Source organism: Solanum stenotomum, chromosome 8 (genome assembly GCF_019186545.1).
Source record: "Solanum stenotomum isolate F172 chromosome 8, ASM1918654v1, whole genome shotgun sequence".
NCBI lineage: Eukaryota > Viridiplantae > Streptophyta > Magnoliopsida > Solanales > Solanaceae > Solanum > Solanum stenotomum.
Genome location: NC_064289.1, coordinates 19028230 through 19044490, shown reverse-complemented (window position 1 = coordinate 19044490; position 16261 = coordinate 19028230). Strand labels below are relative to the sequence as shown.

The 16261-nt window shown below is 34.9% G+C and overlaps 1 protein-coding gene across 1 annotated transcript in view; it reads right to left on the bottom strand.

The window, feature by feature from the left end:
- LOC125872090 (sesquiterpene synthase 12-like) overlaps nt 1-16261 on the bottom strand; it is a 335684-nt gene that overhangs the window by 92817 nt on the left and 226606 nt on the right. The gene's annotated exons all lie outside the window — the stretch shown is intronic.

Sequence of the window (16261 nt, the reverse complement as noted above, 5' to 3'; positions counted from 1 at the left end):
ATGAGTAACTAATAGACTATTAATAAGTTTCATGAATTCAAGTTACTTGATCATACAAACATGATATAGTGTGTTGGCCTCATTACTTGCACATAATAGTTAGGTACAAAGAATGGCCTCATGGTCATCCATATAGTTTTACAACAAAAAGGTTTTATATCTAAACTTACGCCTAATATAATGAAATATTTATAGAGATAATATCTCAAATGATCACGCAAATTATGATCTTTTTAACATAAAGTCACTATGCATGGACTAACTTTGTAAGTAAAACACATGTAGATGAGTGATTTTCTTTGAAAAGAGCCTATAATTGAGTGATTTTTGAGTTAAAATCAAATCTGAGTAACTTTTTGTGAAAATATCTCATAATTGATGAGTGACTTTTGAGTTAAAAATTTAAAATTAAGTGACTTTTAGAACATAATGATTGACTAGTGGGTACTTTGATTATTCTTTATTTACTAATTAATTTATTTTTTTATTTTCTTACCTTATATTTTAATTTTATTTTTGTGTATAATTAAATAATCAAATTAAATCGAATCAAAATCAACAATAATAAATTCCATGACACATTTGTCTATAGTCTCATATATCTCATGTGCAAGCAATTCCATGACACATTTGTGGTTGTCAAAGCTTTTTCAAGAATCTCTTCGTTGTATTTTTAGATGTGATATCTCAACAAACTTAATAATACTTGAACATCAAGAAGAGTTTGTATAAATTTTCTATTAGTCCCTAACTTGAATTTAATAATGCTTAAACCACATTAGTCACGAGTAAGAATTTTTTTTTTTGATACATTTGTGGTTTGTCAAGAATTTTTTAATAATGCTTGAACATCACTGGTAGCTTTGAATTTTCTATCATGATTTCCGAATTAATTGTAAATAATTAAAGATAGCAATAGAACAGGGCGAGACAGATTTGAATCATATGTGTGGTGGCGCGGATAGATTTATGCTGAGTTAGAAAATTTATGCGAAATGAGACGACGAAACTAAAAGCAAATATTTTCTTATTTATTTATTAATTCTTCAAGTTAGTATATTTTATTTTCTTATAAAGTTTTCTTTTGAATTATCTTTTTATTTATTGTAAGCTATTTTGAAATTTACTAAGTTATTAGAATAATTTCTAAAAAGAATTCATTTGGATTAGCTGGAAATTTTCTATGGAATCACATTTCACTTCTTTTGTTTATTAACTTGAGGGCTTCAACAATTTCTTTTAAAATATTTATTGCCTACACCAATTTGTGGGACCTAGTCGTATTTAAGGTATACATGGTATAATGTTAAAAATTTTGATACGATAATTTTGTTTTTTTAGAATATTATATTATTACTATAACAAATTAATTTAATATTATAAAGTTCATTCAATATTTTGTGGTACAATTAATTGATAACTATCTCTCCCAATATTATATTAATTGTTGTCTAATCAAACTGTTAACATTTATATATATTTTTAAGAGCAACTTACAAAAATGACTATATTTATAGGGTTATTGAAGTTCAATAGCTATAAGTATGTTATTTATAAAAAATAACTACAATTTATATCTTTTTCTAGCTGTATTTCTTTATATGTTTTTATTTTTCTATTTATACACTAATAAAATTTTAATTACAATGAACTAAATAAGGAACATGTATTAATTGTGTAGCATATGAATACATTGAATTCAAATTGATATATCTATTTATAAGACTTAAAGTATTAATATATCAAGAATATAAGTATTTATAAAAACGTAATGTACTAATATATCAAACAAGGTAAAGTATGACAATTAACATATGAACACGACAATTTGAAAAATGAATACATTGTTGTTATTCAAAAAATGAATACAATATAGTATATATATGAATACATTGTTGTTAAACAAAAGATGGATACATTGGACAACATAGAAACAAGAAAAATGGAAAATAATAGAATGTGTAGGTATCTAAAAGTGTGTAAGTATTCGCTTGTATACAAATTGATAAATACAACAAACGTCAATCTCTCGTTGGTCAAGGTTTTTTTGTAATACTTGAGGTTTGGTGTTAACTCATGTATTTGTTTATAAAAATATAGTATTAATGTATTCAATTATACTTGTATTGCCTAATCAATCTTTTAAATTGGATAGATTACTTATGTATCCAGATATACTTGTATGCACAAATCACCATTTCAACTTGTGTTAATATTACAATACAAGTATCTATATATATAAGTATTCTACTATATACAAATTTGACAATCACACAAACCTCAATCTCTTTTTGCTCATGTTCTTCCTTTACTTTTTCTTTTTTTTTGTATAACTATAACCATTGTAATGGAGAAAACAAAACAATTCTTCAATCGAACCCCTATAAAAATAGATGAAAATGTAGATGGATACAAATATAATCTTCATAAAAAAGAGAGAAAAAATCAATTACGTAAAAGATACCTGATGAATTCAAATCACAATCACACAAACCTCAATCTCTTTTTGCTCATGTTCTTCCTTTACTACTTTTTTTTATAACTATAACCATTGCAATGGAGGAAACAAAATAATTCTTCAATTGAACCTCTATAAAAATAGATGAAAATATAGATGAATCCAAATATAATCTTCATAAAAAGAGAAAGAAAAATCAATTCAAAGATACTTTTCAAATCACAAAAATTGCTCCTAGAATCATCAAAAAGATCATAAATTGGAAGGAATATAGTAGGAAAATTTGAGAATATGTGATATTGTAATATTGATGAAAGAGAAAGTATATATTAATGAGGATAAAAATGAAAAACTGATCACATAAAATGTGCCTAGACATAATTAATTATCCTTGTAATAATAGTTTTCCTATTTAATATTTAATAACTTTCCTATTATTTGTATATAATTAACTTTGCTATTTATTGTGTAGTTATATCCATATAACATAAAATAAAATAAACTATAGCTATTTATTTTAAATATATATTGATGTTTGCCATATTCTGTAGTTTTTCCTATTTTGAATCTGGACAGCTTTGCATGCTCTAAAATTGGGCACCTTTTTTTGTAAGTTTCATTAAAATGTTTGTTGCCTATAGCAATTTTTCAAGAAAAAAATAATAATTAAAATCTGGACAGCTTTGCTTGCTCTAATAGTTGAGAAAAATTGACAAATGATAAATAATTGAACAAGTACTGCAGTATTGAAAAATGATAGTAATAAATAAATTTTAAAAATAGGTGGGCATGTTTTCTATTAAAAAAAATTCATTCAATTAAAAAAAAATTAAATTATGCGAGATCACGAATTTACGGGAAGCAAATTTATGCAGGATGAAATGGAGCGGGTTGAAAATAAAAAGTTATGTTATGTGAAATTGAACGGGATAATTTTATTTTTTTACAAATTTATGTGAATTAACCCTGCAATCACCCTGTCCCACTCTATTTGTCATCTTTACAAATAACAAAAAAAAGGGGAAGCTGTGCTTCACACGGGCCCAATTACTATTTGAAATTCGTAATTTTTAATCGTGATAATTTTTAAAATACAATAATATTTGTTTTTTCTACTAATAATATCAACAATTTAACATTAACATTAGAAATCAAACGAAATTTATGAATAAAAAGATTGAGAAATAATAAGCAAATGTATTTCTTAGTTAATAATAACACAAGAGACAATTAAACCAAAAGTTTAAATTTAAATCATAAGAATATTTGCTACATTTTAAGTAGTACTTATTTAGTATGATTTTTTTGATAATGTTACTATATAAGAAATGTGGATAAGCAAGTAGGACTCCGTCAATGCTTATTCACATCTCAAAGACAAAATGGCACAGCATAACACCCTATAGACTAAATTAGCAAGAAATAGCTCACTTTTAATTTTTTAGCAAGAAAAAGACTTTGTTTTATTTATTTGGCATTGAATAGTTATTTTTCTTTCTTTTTTTAAAAATGTATTTTTGTTCTCCTTATTTTTCTCAAACACACGTTCTAAAAAAAATATTGTTTTATTATCCCTATTTTATCTTCTTCTTTTTTTATTTTGTCAACACTTTTAAAATAGAGTTCTTCTCTTTTTTGTCTCCTTTTTCTCTTTCCAGAATTCTTTTCATACGTAATTCTCTCCCTAATTTCAATTCTTCTCCTTAATTCAATCTGTTTATAAAAATCAGATATAACAATATGTTTTTTCATGGATATTTCTAAAAATCATCTTTATATATAATCTTGTTCTTGTCAAATTAATTGTTGAATTTCATGATTTGTAGAATTGAAGTTCTTTCAATTTTGTTTTTGCGAAAATTTAGGTTATTCAACCTTCTTTTGTTTTCTTTCTAAAATCCTTTTGATATGTATATTTGCTTCTCTTCTAAATTTTCTCTTATTCTCCTTAATTTACTCTGTCTTTGCAAATCAGATATAACTGTATGTTTATCGATTGATCCTTTCAATAATTTCTTTTAATATATAATTATGTAGCATTTTTTGCCCCATTAATTTTGAAAATTCGTGATTTGTGGAACTAAAGTTTTAAAAACTTTTTTGGCGAAAATTCAGGTAAAAGTTTTTTGAAATTTTTGTTCTCAATTTCATGGGTAAGAAAGATCTTCGTAAAAAAATAAAATGTTGATTTTGATGAATACAACCCAATGCATACCAATGAATTCCAATCTCAATTTAAATTAAAGTATTCAACTTTATTATGTGAATACAAATCACTGAATACACGATGAATACGAACTAATGTATACATAGTGCAGTTACCGTATACATAAACAAAATCACATGTACAATTAATGAATAAAAATTATATATGTATCATATTAATCTCATTATAGTAATACGTATAATTGATGGTAATATTCTTATGTATACAATATAAAGTTTATGTACACATGCTACAATTACTGTATACATCAATAAAATTTACATGTCTATTTTTATAAATATTTTTTTGTGTATACATATTTTTTTTTATGTATACATTATGTAATTGCAACTTTAATTATTGTATAATTTATGCATATGAATTATTACAGTTTCTAATAAAATATCATTTAATATTATTTGATTAATTATTGTCGATTATGTGATAATTAATACACGTTAGAGCATTAATAATACATTTTCTTACCTTAAAAGTAGTCACAATCTTTTAATAAGTTATTTAAAGAATTTTAAAAAATTCATTCCTTAAAAGTTGGTGTAACCTTTTTTTAATGGTATATATATATATATATATATATATATTACTTCTTAAAAGTAGGGAATGGTTTTCTAATAAACTAATTATTGTTGTTTGGTAAAAAAAATAATTCATAAAATTACAATAAAATACATCTTTATGTTTCTGTAAATTGTGTTACTATTTTTTTTAAATAGACGGTTAAATAAAGTTGAGTTTAAAAATTTAAAGAAATTGAAAAGCTAACTTCCTTAATTATAGGAGTTAAAAATAAGGAAGAAAAAATAATCTCACATCTCCTTAATTAATGCGAGTTGGTTGCACATGATAAAAAGAAAAAAACTATAAAAAGTTGGTTTTATTTCTTTTAGGCTAATACGTGCTAATTTTGTTTTAGGCTATTAATTACTAATTAATATTGTGCTATATATTGCCAATTATATATGTAAAAATTAGGCAAATTGTAACATCCGACAATTTAAAAATGAATATGAAGAAGCTTGAAATTTGGAAATAGTCATTTTTTGGAAAAATTTAAAATCTGGAAATTGGCAGTCCAGAATCTGGAAAATTTGGCTAAGTTCAAAAATCTGGAAATTTGGCTAAGTGTGGAAATCAGTGAGTTTTTGGCCAACTTTGAGCAGTCATAACTCCTATCTCAGGATGAGTTAGGAGTAGTTCCAGTTATGGTTTCGAAGCTTGTGGAACGATCTTTCCAACGCCACTGAGTTTGCTCAATTCCGAGTTCGTATGAGCGAGTTATGATCTTTGAAAGTTGGGCAGTTGGCAGGGATTCCGTTCCGGAAATTTAAGGGCATTTTGGTCTTTTCACAAATCATTTCTTTTGAGCTTATATTGTTGTATTAGGCTGATATTTGGATCATTCTGTCCCATTTTGAAAGAGAAAGAGTTAGGGTTCAAGAGAAGAAGAAGAGAAGAAGGAGAAGAAGAAGAGAAGAAAGAGGAGATCAACAAGATTGGTCAAGATCATTGTGGATTTTCGTCGGGGGTGATCCCTATCAAGGTATGTGAGTCTTTAGTGTGGGTTTATCCTTTCCCCCCCACATACCAAGCTCGTTTTTATGATTTGAGAAGAGATTGGATTTGTTGTTGAAGTTGTTGAAGTTGTTAGTTGTTGTTGATGTTGTTAGTTGTGTTGTTGAAGTTATTGTTGGTTGTGGGACAGGATTGGGCTGTGTATTTGAGTTGTGATCTATTGTATGTTGAGAGATTGATGATCCTTAGTGTTGGTTGGTTCATACCCCCACACACCAACTTGTTTTTAATTCCAAGAGAAGATTTATTGGTTGTTGAAGTTGTAGTGGTGTTGTGTTGAAGTTCTTGCTGATTTAGTACAGATTTCTGGCTGTGATTTTTGAGTTGAATCTATTGTATAATAAGGGTCTTTATGGTTCTAAGTGTTGCTGCTGAAACCTTGAGGTTGAGAGGGTTTAGAATTGGAAAGAAACAAGGGGAAAAAGTCGGATTTTTGGGGAAAAAGGGGCTGGGCTGTTGCACCTCTCCTAGTGCCAAGGACACCAATCCTTCCCTTTCATTCACCATTTCTTTTTTCATACATGTTCCTAGGTATTATACCTATGTTTCCTAGTTGTTTCCAACACTCCAAGGTACTTCCAAAAGTCAAGTAAAACTACAAGTCAAGTGAAGTTAGTTTCCAAGTCAAGTGAAGTTAGTTTCCAATTCAAGTGAAGTTAGTTTCCAAGTCAAGTGAAGTCAAGCTTAGAAGTAAGTAAGTCAAAGCAAGTCTTTAAGGTTTTCCAAGAGTCTTCATTGAACGTTTTAACTTCATTCTAAGGCTCAAGTTCCAAGTTAAGTATTGAGTTTCAAGTCAAGTCAAAAGTTAAGAGTTTCATGTTAAGTTAAGAGTTTCACATCAAGCCAAGAGTTCAAGTAAAGTAAAGAGTTTAAAGTTGAGTTCTTTTCTCAAAGTTATTAGGGAACTATGTATTCCCAAAGAAGTTTTAAAGAAATGTTTTTACATTTAAACAAGGTTGGAAACTGAGATTTCCAAAAGAGCCTTCGGGCTAGTTTTTGAGTAATTATCTCATATCAGCAGGAAGAAATATGTTTTAAAAACATAAGAGCCAGTACATTTTTGGGAGTAGTATCGAGCACCGAATTGGGGGAGCGTTCAAAGAACCCACAGCCCCCATAGAACCATGTTAGCCACCATGGGTAGAAAAGGATCATACTTTTTAGATGAATCCTTTTCAGATTAGACTAGTGGATCCATTAGGCAGTTCAGGTCTTATACCTTTGGCCGGGTATAAGATGCTCTGGCAGCGTGAGGTCGATCGCTGTATCATCACTATAGCTCTTATGTGATGGTTGTCGGTTAGAGAAGCTCCCACAGCAGTTATTGTATTTTTCATACACAGAGATTATTGTATTTTTATATACATCAGTTCATTGTATTTCTATATACATTTCAGGCTTATTGTATCTTTGTATACACACAGAGTTTATAGCATGTTTTAAACAGTCTTTCTTTATATCGCACTTGTTTTAAATTGCCTTATATTGAAAGAAGTCAGTCAGGTTGAGTTGAGTTGAGCCAGGTAAGCTATTCAGTTTCTTCCAGATTTCCTTCTAGCCTTTGTTGCTTAGTTTTCCAGCTTGCATACTCGTACATTCCATGTACTGATGCCAGTTGGCCTGCATCGTTTGATGATGCAGATTCAGGTACCCCGGATCAGCATCCTGCACGTCGTTGATCCAGCTGAGCACTCCAGAGTCAGTGGTGAGCCTCCTTGCATTCCGGAGGACTCAATTATTTTGTGTTCTTAGTTTTTGTTTTATTAGGATGTTGCGGGGTCTGTCCCAACATCCATCTCAGTATTTTAGAGGCTTCATAGACAGACAGTCAGTCAGTTAGTTTTGAGTCTCTCATCTATATATATATGTAAATATTCTATTTTGAGATTCGAGTTGCCTTTATGGCCATATTTTATAAGTTAAGTTGTTTTGTAATATTGCATTGCATTGAGTTATTCTGTTGAGGTTTCCGCTGAGTTAAGAAAGCCAGGCCAAGGGTTCGCTTGGGGCCAGAAATGGTCTCCGGGTGCCGGTCCCGCCCAGGGTGTAGGCTCGGGGCGTGACAAACTTGGTATCAGAGCACAGAGTTCAGGAGTCCTAGGGAGTCTATGAAGCCGTGTCTGTAGAGTCCTAGTTATCGGTGTGAAGCGCGCCACATCTATAATTGGGAGGCTGCAACATTTAGGAAGATTTCTCATTTCTTTCACACTCATTTCATGCGTTAGAGTTGATCTCTAAAAAGTTTCTTTCTAATCCGTGCTTGCGCGTGTTTCAGATAGTCATGCCTCCACGAAGAGTTGGTAGAGGGCGTCTTCCTAGACGTTATGTTGATGAGCAAGAGTTACCCTATGCACCGGGAGTGCAAGATCAAGGGGAAGTTTCTAATGCCGAGTTCAGAGAGGCAATTAGAATGTTGAGTCAAGCTGTAGCAAATCAGATTGGTCAGCAAAGAGGAGCTCGACATGAAGGAGCTGACACTTCAAGGATTCGTGAGTTCTTGGGGATGAATCCTCCGAGTTTCATGGGTTCGAGCACTACTGAGGATCCAGAGGATTTCATTGAGGAGTTGAAGAAGATTTTTGATGTGATGCATGTGGCAGATATTGAGCGGGTTGAACTAGCTGCTTATCAATTGAAGGATGTTGCTAGAACTTGGTTCGACCAGTGGAAAGGGGGCAGAGCTGAGAATGCACCACCTACAAGTTGGGCCGATTTTGAGGAAGCTTTCTTGGGGCATTTCTTTCCTCGAGAATTGAGAGAGGCCAAGGTACGTGAGTTCCTCACACTTAAGCAGGAGTCCTTGAGTGTTCATGAGTACAGTTTGAAGTTCACACAATTATCCCGCTATGCTCCGGAGATGGTTGCGGACATGAGGAATAGAATGAGCTTGTTTGTTGCTGGGTTGTCTCGGTTGTCGAGCAAGGAAGGTAGGGCTGCAATGCTTATCGGGGACATGGACATATCAAGGTTGATGGTTTATGTGCAGCAGGTTGAGGAAGAGAAGCTGAGGGACAGAGAAGAGTTCAGAAATAAGAGAGCTAAGATCGGGAACGAGTCCGGGCAGCAGAGAGGTAATTCAAACCGTCCCTCCTTTCAGCAAAGGCAAAAGGGACCTGCTCCATCATTTGCTAGAGCACCTGCACCCAGATACAGAGGTGAATTTAATGTTCAGAATTCGAAGGACTTCAGGGCTAGACCAGCACAATCTTCGGGTAGTGTGGCGCAAGGGAGTAGTAAGCCTCCTGTTTGCGCCAAATGTGGTAGGAACCACTCAGGTATTTGTCGAGATGGCTCCATTGGTTGTTTCAGGTGTGGTCAGAATGGACATTTCATGCGAGAGTGTCCAAAGAATAGGCAGGGTAATGGAAGCAATAAAGCACAGTCTTCTTCAGTTGTTCCACCAGACAGGACGGCACCTAGAGGAGCTACTTCTAGTACAGGTGGAGGAGCAAACCGCCTTTATGCTATCACCAGTCGCCATGAGCAAGAGAATTCTCCGAATGTTGTCACTGGTATGATCAAAGTCTTTGCTTTTGATGTGTATGCTTTGCTAGACCCAGGAGCGAGTTTATCTTTTGTAACTCCTTATGTTGCAAATCAGTTTGAGGTTCTTCCTGAAAGACTTTGTGAACCCTTTTGTGTTTCTACACCTATTGGGGAGTCTATTCTAGCGGAAAGAGTTTATCGTGATTGTCCTGTTTCTATCAATCACAAGAGCACCATGGTTGATTTGGTTGAGTTAGACATGGTAGATTTTGATGTCATTCTAGGTATGGATTGGCTTCATGCTTGTTATGCATCGATAGATTGTAGAACTCGAGCAGTCAAGTTTCAGTTTCCGAATGAGCCAGTCATAGAGTGGAGTAGCAGTTCAGCAGTGCCTAAGGGTCGTTTTATTTCGTACCTTAAGGCAAGAAAGTTAGTTTCGAAGGGTTGTATCTATCACTTAGTCCGAGTTCATGATTCTAGTGTTGAGATACCTCATTTCCAGTCAGTTCCTATAGTAAGAGAGTTTCCAGAAGTGTTTCCTGATGATCTACCCGGAATTCCTCCTGAGAGAGAGATAGATTTCGGCATAGATCTCATTCCAGATACTCGTCCTATCTCTATTCCGCCATATAGAATGGCACCAGCAGAGTTGAAAGAGTTGAAAGAGCAGTTGAAAGATCTCCTAGAAAAGGGTTTCATTCGACCGAGTGTCTCACCTTGGGGTGCTCCGGTTTTGTTTGTGAAGAAGAAAGATGGTTCCCTTAGAATGTGTATAGATTACCGCCAGTTGAACAAGGTTACCATCAAGAACAAGTACCCTCTTCCGAGGATTGATGATCTTTTCGATCAGCTTCAGGGTGCCACTTGTTTTTCAAAGATTGACCTCCGATCAGGCTATCATCAGTTAAGGGTAAGGGAATGTGATATCCCAAAGACAGCTTTCAGAACCAGGTATGGTCATTATGAGTTTTTGGTCATGTCCTTTGGTTTGACTAATGCGCCTGCAGCTTTCATGGATTTGATGAATAGAGTCTTCAAACCTTATTTAGATATGTTTGTTATTGTCTTTATTGATGATATACTAGTCTATTCAAGGAATGAAGAAGATCATGCTAGTCATCTCAGAGAAGTTCTTCAGACTTTGAAAGACAAGGAGTTGTATGCTAAGTTCTCTAAGTGTGAGTTTTGGCTTAAGTCTGTGGCATTCCTAGGCCACATTGTGTCCGGTGATGGAATTAAAGTTGATACTCGGAAAATTGAGGCAGTGCAGAATTGGCCTAGACCCACATCTCCAACTGAAATTAGGAGTTTCTTGGGATTAGCTGGCTATTATAGAAGGTTTGTTGAAGGGTTCTCGACTATTGCATCTCCTTTGACAAAGTTGACTCAGAAGACAGTGAAATTTCAATGGTCTGAAGCTTGTGAGAAAAGCTTTCAAGAATTGAAAAAGAGATTGACTACAGCTCCAGTTTTGACGCTACCAGAAGGTACTCAAGGTTTTGTGGTGTATTGTGATGCATCTAGAGTTGGTTTGGGTTGTGTCTTAATGCAGAATGGCAAGGTTATAGCTTATGCCTCCAGACAGTTAAAGGTTCATGAGAAGAACTACCCAACCCATGACTTAGAGCTAGCTGCTGTAGTATTTGCTTTGAAGATATGGCGTCATTACTTGTATGGTGTGCATGTCGACATATTCACTGATCACAAGAGCCTTCAATATGTGCTTACTCAGAAAGAGCTTAATCTCAGACAGAGGAGGTGGTTAGAGTTACTCAAGGATTATGACCTGAGTATTCTTTACCACCCAGGTAAGGCTAATGTTGTTGCTGATTCTTTGAGCAGGTTGTCTATGGGTAGCACCGCCCATATTGAAGAAGGAAGGAAAGAGTTAGCAAAAGATGTGCACAGACTGGCATGCCTGGGAGTCAGATTTACAGATTCCACAGAAGGAGGAATAGCGGTGACGAGCAGGGCCGAGTCATCATTAATGTCAGAAGTGAAAGAGAAGCAAGATCAAGATCCCATTTTGCTCGAGTTGAAGGAAAATGTTCAAAAGCAAAGAGTATTAGCTTTTGAACAAGGGGGAGATGGTGTTTTGAGATTTCAAGGTAGATTGTGCGTACCTATGGTAGATGGACTCCAAGAGAAGATTATGGATGAAGCTCACAGCTCCAGATATTCTATTCATCCGGGTTCCACCAAGATGTATCGTGATTTGCGTGAAGTTTATTGGTGGAATGGCATGAAGAAGGGCATTGCTGAGTTTGTTGCTAAGTGTCCAAATTGCCAACAAGTGAAAGTTGAACACCAAAGGCCCGGTGGTTTGGCTCAGAGGATAGAACTTCCAGAGTGGAAGTGGGAGATGATCAATATGGATTTCATCACAGGGTTGCCAAGGTCTCGCAGACAACATGATTCTATTTGGGTGATTGTCGACAGAATGACAAAGTCAGCTCATTTTCTACCGGTAAAGACTACCAATACAGCAGAAGATTATGCCAAGTTGTATGTTCAAGAGATAGTGAGACTTCATGGAGTCCCAATCTCCATTATTTCAGATAGAGGTGCACAGTTTACTGCACAGTTCTGGAAATCTTTTCAGAAGGGCTTGGGTTCAAAGGTGAACTTAAGTACTGCCTTTCACCCTCAGACGGATGGGCAAGCAGAGCGCACTATTCAGACCTTAGAGGATATGTTGAGGGCTTGTGTAATCGATTTCAAAGGGAGTTGGGATGATCACCTACCTCTCATTGAGTTTGCCTACAACAACAGTTATCACTCTAGCATCCAGATGGCTCCATATGAAGCTCTTTATGGGAGAAGATGTAGATCTCCTATTGGATGGTTCGAAGTTGGTGAAGCACAGTTGATAGGACCAGATTTAGTTCACCAAGCTATGGAGAAGGTGAAAGTGATTCAAGCGAGATTGAAAACGGCACAGAGTCGTCAGAAATCCTACACCGATGTTAGGAGAAGGGCGTTAGAATTTGAAATAGACGATTGGGTATATTTGAAGGTTTCACCCATGAAAGGCGTTATGAGGTTTGGTAAGAAGGGGAAACTTAGTCCCCGGTATATTGGACCTTACCGCATAGCCAAGAGGATTGGCAATGTTGCTTATGAGTTGGAGTTACCACAGGAACTAGCAGCGGTTCATCCGGTATTTCACATCTCCATGTTGAAGAAGTGCATAGGCGATCCTTCATTGATCCTACCGACTGAAAGTATCAAGATCAAGGATAACTTATCTTATGAGGAGATTCCTGTTCAAATTTTGGATCGTCAAGTTCGTAGGTTGAGAACGAAAGATGTAGCCTCAGTTAAGGTCCTATGGAGGAACCAATTTGTTGAGGAAGCAACTTGGGAAGCCGAAGAAGACATGAAGAAGAGATATCCATATCTCTTTGAATCCGCAGATTAAGGTATTAATTTCCTTCTTAGTGCTCTTTAAATTATAATGAGCATGTCGTTATTGTTGTTGCGTTTGCATGGTTGTTTGTTGGGTGTTGAGTTGATGTTACACCCTTAGCTTTGTAAGAGTTACCTCATTCGAGGACGAATGTTCCCAAGGGGGAGATATTGTAACATCCGACAATTTAAAAATGAATATGAAAAAGCTTGAAATTTGGAAATAGTCATTTTTTGGAAAAATTTAAAATCTGGAAATTTGGCAGTCCAGAATCTGGAAAATTTGGCTAAGTTCAAAAATCTGGAAATTTGGCTAAGTGTGGAAATCAGTGAGTTTTTGGCCAACTTTGAGCAGTCATAACTCCTAGCTCAGGATGAGTTAGGAGTAGTTCCAGTTATGGTTTCGAAGCTTGTGGAACGATCTTTCCAACGCCACTGAGTTTGCTCAATTCCGAGTTCGTATGAGCGAGTTATGATCTTTGAAAGTTGGGCAGTTGGCAGGGATTCCGTTCCGGAAATTTAAGGGCATTTTGGTCTTTTCACAAATCATTTCTTTTGAGCTTATATTGTTGTATTAGGCTGATATTTGGATCATTCTGTCCCATTTTGAAAGAGAAAGAGTTAGGGTTCAAGAGAAGAAGAAGAGAAGAAGGAGAAGAAGAAGAGAAGAAAGAGGAGATCAACAAGATTGGTCAAGATCATTGTGGATTTTCGTCGGGGGTGATCCCTATCAAGGTATGTGAGTCTTTAGTGTGGGTTTATCCTTTCCCCCCCACATACCAAGCTCGTTTTTATGATTTGAGAAGAGATTGGATTTGTTGTTGAAGTTGTTGAAGTTGTTAGTTGTTGTTGATGTTGTTAGTTGTGTTGTTGAAGTTATTGTTGGTTGTGGGACAGGATTGGGCTGTGTATTTGAGTTGTGATCTATTGTATGTTGAGAGATTGATGATCCTTAGTGTTGGTTGGTTCATACCCCCACACACCAACTTGTTTTTAATTCCAAGAGAAGATTTATTGGTTGTTGAAGTTGTAGTGGTGTTGTGTTGAAGTTCTTGCTGATTTAGTACAGATTTCTGGCTGTGATTTTTGAGTTGAATCTATTGTATAATAAGGGTCTTTATGGTTCTAAGTGTTGCTGCTGAAACCTTGAGGTTGAGAGGGTTTAGAATTGGAAAGAAACAAGGGGAAAAAGTCGGATTTTTGGGGAAAAAGGGGCTGGGCTGTTGCACCTCTCCTAGTGCCAAGGACACCAATCCTTCCCTTTCATTCACCATTTCTTTTTTCATACATGTTCCTAGGTATTATACCTATGTTTCCTAGTTGTTTCCAACACTCCAAGGTACTTCCAAAAGTCAAGTAAAACTACAAGTCAAGTGAAGTTAGTTTCCAAGTCAAGTGAAGTTAGTTTCCAATTCAAGTGAAGTTAGTTTCCAAGTCAAGTGAAGTCAAGCTTAGAAGTAAGTAAGTCAAAGCAAGTCTTTAAGGTTTTCCAAGAGTCTTCATTGAACGTTTTAACTTCATTCTAAGGCTCAAGTTCCAAGTTAAGTATTGAGTTTCAAGTCAAGTCAAAAGTTAAGAGTTTCATGTTAAGTTAAGAGTTTCACATCAAGCCAAGAGTTCAAGTAAAGTAAAGAGTTTAAAGTTGAGTTCTTTTCTCAAAGTTATTAGGGAACTATGTATTCCCAAAGAAGTTTTAAAGAAATGTTTTTACATTTAAACAAGGTTGGAAACTGAGATTTCCAAAAGAGCCTTCGGGCTAGTTTTTGAGTAATTATCTCATATCAGCAGGAAGAAATATGTTTTAAAAACATAAGAGCCAGTACATTTTTGGGAGTAGTATCGAGCACCGAATTGGGGGAGCGTTCAAAGAACCCACAGCCCCCATAGAACCATGTTAGCCACCATGGGTAGAAAAGGATCATACTTTTTAGATGAATCCTTTTCAGATTAGACTAGTGGATCCATTAGGCAGTTCAGGTCTTATACCTTTGGCCGGGTATAAGATGCTCTGGCAGCGTGAGGTCGATCGCTGTATCATCACTATAGCTCTTATGTGATGGTTGTCGGTTAGAGAAGCTCCCACAGCAGTTATTGTATTTTTCATACACAGAGATTATTGTATTTTTATATACATCAGTTCATTGTATTTCTATATACATTTCAGGCTTATTGTATCTTTGTATACACACAGAGTTTATAGCATGTTTTAAACAGTCTTTCTTTATATCGCACTTGTTTTAAATTGCCTTATATTGAAAGAAGTCAGTCAGGTTGAGTTGAGTTGAGCCAGGTAAGCTATTCAGTTTCTTCCAGATTTCCTTCTAGCCTTTGTTGCTTAGTTTTCCAGCTTGCATACTCGTACATTCCATGTACTGATGCCAGTTGGCCTGCATCGTTTGATGATGCAGATTCAGGTACCCCGGATCAGCATCCTGCACGTCGTTGATCCAGCTGAGCACTCCAGAGTCAGTGGTGAGCCTCCTTGCATTCCGGAGGACTCAATTATTTTGTGTTCTTAGTTTTTGTTTTATTAGGATGTTGCGGGGTCTGTCCCAACATCCATCTCAGTATTTTAGAGGCTTCATAGACAGACAGTCAGTCAGTTAGTTTTGAGTCTCTCATCTATATATATATGTAAATATTCTATTTTGAGATTCGAGTTGCCTTTATGGCCATATTTTATAAGTTAAGTTGTTTTGTAATATTGCATTGCATTGAGTTATTCTGTTGAGGTTTCCGCTGAGTTAAGAAAGCCAGGCCAAGGGTTCGCTTGGGGCCAGAAATGGTCTCCGGGTGCCGGTCCCGCCCAGGGTGTAGGCTCGGGGCGTGACACAAATGACATAGTATAAGAAAAAAATTACTTTCTTTCCCTACTATTTCATTAATTACCAAAAATCCCTTTTTTTAGTGTTTTTCGGATACATAATATAGCAGTGTGGATACTTAATATAGCAGCGCGGATACTTTAATTAATAACGGGCGGATACTTAAATTATTAAGTTGTTAGCAACACAGATACTTAATTAACGGGCGGATACATAATATAGCAGCGCAAATATTTTAATTAATAACGGGCGGATACTTAAACTAATAAAGTATCCGGTTAA